Raw genomic sequence first — 6,460 nt, 5'->3', positions numbered from 1 at the left:
ATTAATACCTGATATGTATGTATAAATAATGTATGTTTAAATAAATTATACATACTGTTGAAAAGATTGAAAAATTCTTTTGATCTATAGAGATTTCCAAAATTAAGCATCCATTTTAACTTAATTTGTACTGAAAACTTTTATTCAAAATACGGCATTTGAGCAATTATACAAATAAAAATTTGAGTTCCATTTTTTTCAAAAAAAAACCTGATAAGAAGCTGAAAATGATCAAAAAGGTCAATTTACCTTAAATAAACTGCATTTGCTGGTGAACCTCAAAGATTTCTCAGAGATCTATCAGAGATTTCTCAGTGATTTCTCAGAGATTTCTACAGACAATTGACCAACTTTGAGATTTATGTAAACATACATTAGATCCACAGAAACTGACAAACTGCTCAAAAACTAAAGTTTAGACAAAAATTTCAAACTTGAATTTGTCTGATTCTAGTTTTTTAACATAACCAATAATCTGAGTTCTTTTAAAATCATTTTAGCAAATAATTTCTTAGCCATCAGCAGTTTCAATTTTAACCAATTCTCTTTTCTGCAGTAAAAAGAAAAGATTTAGAGCAGACGAGCAAACCATGTATGCATCTCACAGAATAGCACATGCGTGAGTACATGGGATTAATTACATTGGAGATTTCTTAGCTAAAAAGTTAACATGGAACATAGTCAAAATGTTCTGCCTACACTTTAGGTTCCCAGCAACAAAATATGCAGAGTTAACAAATTTAAGTAAATATTTAAATAACATTGTAATTTCCTAACACTTTCTTGCTAGCTTGAGGTTTTCTTGGTACTCCAGCTATTTTTTAGTCTTGTTTGAGCATTTGAGAGTTTCCCTGTTGTTTTATTGTGATAAGGTAATATAGGGTCTCTAGGTCATAGTTTAAATAGTTTAAGTTCTGGTACTGTTTGTGGTTCGGGCTCATCGCTGTTTGAATTAATGGCAAAAGATGGGGCTGCATCTTTTGTGGTTAAATATCTTAGGCAGAGCTGATCTAAATGTTTCTTCAAATTTTTTCCTTCAGGGTGCATTTGTACATTTACTGCTTTGCTCTCATTTACCTTAACTATGCCAGCTCCTACCCATTTAAGCTGTTGGTCTTTATTGGCTGACAGAGGTCTTTCAACTGTGTAACGGCATAGGGTCTTGGTAGTTTGTTTATCTTCCATCTGTTAGCTCTAGGCCATGTAAACTAAAAGTGGTAGCAAGGAGGTAATCTTGGTTTTTTTGTAAGGTTAATTGAGAGCTTTAGTCGATACTGATGTGGTAGCGTGTATTCACAAATACTTAGTGTAGGCATTCACTACCACCAACCAATTTGTTCCAATTAGGTTGATTGCATGATATATGTGTACTTTGCTTCATGGTTATGTGGCATCATCCAAAGGTGGTCAGGTGGCAATTCCAGCTTGTTTCAATGACCGTTGCAAAGAGTGCGATGATTTTAAGTATCAGCAATACCCTAATCAATTCCAGGTCAATATACCACAGCTTTTGCTATATGTTTATCATTTGCATGTCAAAATACGCAAGTTGTTGGATTTGGATACTTTTTTATGTAAAGATATAAGAATGAAAATACATGTTCTGTACAGTAGATATCTACCGTATTATCAAAAGTACTCAAGCGGTCACAAACTATTGATAATGACCCCTCCAGGATATTGAAGTTTTTCTTTATGGAGAAACCTTTGTAATGGTATCAGATGGGTTGCTGCTGCATAATTAGACTATCAATCTCCCAGATATCTTATCACAGAGCTTATCATATGATCATTTGCTGTCTCTTTCTTTGGACTACCAGGATCTGTTGAATTCAAAAAGTTTTCAATCTGTCTAATTAGGCAGACTGTATCAAAATTATTACCTTGTTCCTCTATATCACAGTTTTCATCAATGCCAAACAGTAAGTGCCTGAGTGCATATGCATTTCCACAATCAGAAGTCTTCCGATATTCTATGATGCAGTCATACTCTTTCATTGTAATTGCCATTTGCCAACCTATTTGCTGCCATGGCTGATGTCGATTTGTTGGGTTCGAATGGTGCTTGTAAATGCTTGTGATCAGTCACCAAGACAATTGTTTTACTATAGATGAACAATTGAAACTTATTTAATACTTAGATAATTAAAGGAGCCTTCTTTTGGATTTGACTATATCTTTTTTGTGTCTTTTTGTGTCTTGCTAGCATGAAAAATGATTTTTTAATGCCATCTTTGTATCGGTTAAAAAGTACAGCTCCTTCTCCCACTTCCAAAGTCATCAGATGTCTTTGTAAATTGAGGTCCAATTGTATCTGTGTATAAGCCATTAACAGCTTGTGCTGCCTTTACCAATTTTAAAGGCTTACCACTTTTCTGTTTCTCTTGCATACCCTTTCTAGATGTGTTGTTAGCTTACTGAAATTACCTGTAATATTATTGTATCTGCAATCGTTTAACTTGTGAATTGGCTTTCTTCGTATATTGCATACTTTTGTATCTTCAAAAGCAAAGTTAGGCTTTTCAATCGTTTTCTTACAGAACAAGTTGATCTATGATTACAGAAGTGTTAGCAAGGAGGTAACCTGTTTCTTTTGCTACCTTACCTGTTTTTTCCATTTTCATAGAAATGTCAAGAGCTTTTCTAAAAGTGAGTTATTTATTGTTACGTTGGAAAATAGCTTTCTAAACGCCTTTATTTCTAACTGAGCATATTATTATTGTACATAATCTTGCATCATGGAGCATGTATACCTAGTCGTTGATGCTCCATGATGCAAGATGAATGGTAGCATAGTCACAATTTGTAGCGCCATGTTTAAATTGTGCTGCAAGTCGTATTAACGTTTTGTGCAATATCATGTCTGTAAATATTTATTGTAACAAAATTAGTAGATGAAGGTATTTGAAAACAGCTAAAATAGAAGTTTAAAACTGTTAAATGTTTTGCGCAAGATTAAGTTTACTTATTGATGCTGTCACTTCGAAACATTATTTGTAAACAGAAACATTTTTATGCCAGTATTCTATTTTCGGGGGTTGGATACATTTTTCTGAATGGTGGAATATTGACACTCAGAGTTTAAATGGTTAAATTTAGCGAGCTAAAGTTGAATAGAGAAAAACTAAGCAATAAAAAAATAAAACTTATTTTAAATTGTTTTGATTAATTTAACCTTTAAAAACTTATACTTGAGGGATAACAAGAACTTGACTGTGTTACTCCTAAGCGCTATCTAGTGTATTAGAATGTTAGTTGTCACTTTAAAGGAACTCCCCAATCAGTTTATAAACCACTACAATATTAACTAGTGTTTTAACGTCTTCTTTCAACCATATTTAATGTAGAGTTATTTTAACTTTGCTAACAGAAACTTTAAATATAAAGTGCAAAGTTAGTAAATATATTATTTTGATTTAGAGTACAAAAGACACAGGCTGTACAAAGTTTGCATGCTGGATACAACTCAATAGAGGAAACTCCTTCTTATTCACAGCAGAGAGGGTATGACAAACTTAACCTTGGTAGTCCCTTAGCACTTTCAATAGTCCAAAAGATTTGAGTTACAATCACTTTGTAAGCTTTTTAAAATTTACATCAATAATGTTTCATTCTCAAATAATACACAGTAAATTGCTAAATATGAATGGTTCCACACAACTTATTTTTTTATCATGTAAATTTAAACTTAAATGTTTTTTGGATTGTATTAAGTTATCATGTACGAGTATTTCTCAAAATCATCTATTGAAAAGTTGACTTTTGATATGACCAATCAGTTGACTGTTTGTAAACTGCTTTTTATTGATTTGTCAGAAAGATTTAAGATTGCTCCGTGCTTTATTTCTCTCAAATACTTGTATTCATTATTGCATAACAGTGAATGCAGTAAAGTATAATAAAAATATCCTATTTATATACTCAAAGGTTTGCTAACAATTCGGCTTCAATACATAGCTAAAAACATTGGTTTTATAAAAGAGTGTTGAAAAGCGCCATAGCAACATATGGCAAATTTATTTTGGAAATACATGCTTAGTTTTTTGTGTAGTAAACTGAAACTTCCTAAAAAAAGTATATTGCAGATGAGCATTTTGTAAAGACAAAAGAACTTTCAAAATTTCAAAACCTCACAACTTAAGATATCGAACTATCAAGTTATCAGGCAATTGTTTAATAGCAGACTCAAGACTTGTTGGAGACTTAAAGTAGTATCAGAGTCATTTTTGGAACTATAGGTGTACAAATAAAAAAATTCAATTTAAAAATGGCAAGTGCTGAAATTTACAATGCAAATAATAGGAGCTGAATGAAACTGTGCCGATTTCGTTTAAAACAAGATCAGATTTTTTAAAAATACAGATATTATGGAGCCCTGAGATATAAAAAAATCTGACCTACAAAAAAGACCTCTAGGCAGGATCTGTGTATTTTAAAAATTTGAGCGAAGAACCTATCCTGAGCTTCAAGGTTCTTGCAAATTGTTCATACCTCGTGCATCAAAAAGATCAATTATATTTGCTTCAAGTTAGTTTCAACGGTCATCATCAACAATTGATCAATTCAAAATAGGATAGTTTCAAATAATGAATTTATCGAATGTATTAAAATTTTGAACACCTGCTGTTTTTTTAACTGTGTGTCAATATCCTTTGGGAACTTGTCCAACAATAGGAAGTTTTGAAACTTTAATCAAATATATCTAAACATGCTCCTAATACAATTATATTCAGTATAACACTTGTAGAAAAGTCCAGCAACGCACATGAAATGTCCCAAATGGAAAAAAAAACTTTCTACAACCTTTCGGAATACAACGTTAAACTCAAACAATTTTAACAACTTATATAAAAATTTTATTGTGATTTTTACTCAACAAACACTTGTTCATCATTATTTTTTTACTCAAATCATTGTTCAAAATTATGGTTAATATCTTATAATTTTTCATCTGCATCACAACCATCTATAACTTACCAACAAACCAGTCGTATTATTGTTTTTTGCAATATCGTGTCTGTAAAAATTTATTATAACAAATTTAGTAGATTAAGGTATTTGAAAACAGCTAAAATAGATGTTAAAATTTTTTTTAATGACTTGCGCACAATTTAGTTTACTGATTGATGATGTTTATTTGAAACATTATTTGTAAACAGAAACATTTCTATGCCAGTATTCTGTTCACGAGGGTTTTATACATTTTTCTGAATGCCGAAATAGTGACACTCAGAGTTTAAAGGGTTAAATTTAGTGAGATAAAGTTGAATAGAAGAAAACTAAGCAATCAAATAATAAAACATATTTTAAATTGTGTTGATTAACTTAAACTTTCAAAGACTATATGTGAGGGACCACAAGAACTTGACTCTGATAATCTCTAGCGCTGTCTAGTGTATTAGAATTTTAACCGTTACTTTAAAGGAACTCCCCAATCAGTTTATAAACCGCTGCGATATTAACTAGTGTTTTAACTTTTTCTTCAAACCATATTTGATGTAGATTTATTTTAACTTTGCTAACAGAAGCTGTAATATAGTTTAAAATTAGAAAATATATTACTTTGATTTAGAGCACAAACTTTATTTTAACTTTGCTAGCACAAACTGTAATATAGTTTAAAATTAGAAAATATATTACTTTGATTTAGAGCACAAAAGACACCGGCTGTACAAAGTTTGTAAGCTGGATACGTCTCAATAGAGGAAACTCATTATTCACAGCGGATAGGGTATAAAAAACTTAACGTTGGTAATCTCCTAGCATTTTCAATAGTCCAAAGGTTTTGAGTTACAATCACTTTGTAAGCTCTTCAAAATTTAAATCAATAATGTTTCATTCACAAAAGATAAGCAGCAAATTGTTAAATATGAATGGTTCCACACAACTTATTTTTTTTATCATGTAAATTTAAAATTAATGGTTTCTGGATTGTATTAAGTCATCATGCACAAGTATTTCTGAATATCATCCATTCAAAGTTTGGCTTTTGATATGACCAATCAGCTAACTGTTGGTAAACTACTTTTGATTAATTTGTCAGAAAAATTTTTAATTGCTATGCGCTATATTTCTCTCAAATACTTGTATTCATTATTGGGTAACAGTTTATGCAGTATAAGATGATAAAAATATTTTTATTTATATACGCAATGATTTGCTAACAATTTGTCTTTAATACTTAGCAAGAAAACATTAGTTTTATAGAAGCACATTGAAAAGCGCCATAGCAAATTATAGCAATTTTATCTTGGAAATATATGCTTAGTTCTTTGCGAAGTACATTGAAACATCATAAAAAAGTATATTGTAGATGAATAATTTGTAAGGACAAAAGAACTTTCAAACTTTCAACATTTTTAAAGCCTCACAACTTATATCGATATCGAGCTATCAGGTATTTAGGCAATTGTTTAATAGCAGACTCAAGACTTGTTGGAGACATAAAGTAGTATCAGAG

Source organism: Watersipora subatra, chromosome 6 (genome assembly GCF_963576615.1).
Source record: "Watersipora subatra chromosome 6, tzWatSuba1.1, whole genome shotgun sequence".
NCBI lineage: Eukaryota > Metazoa > Bryozoa > Gymnolaemata > Cheilostomatida > Watersiporidae > Watersipora > Watersipora subatra.
This window is presented reverse-complemented; position numbering follows the sequence as displayed.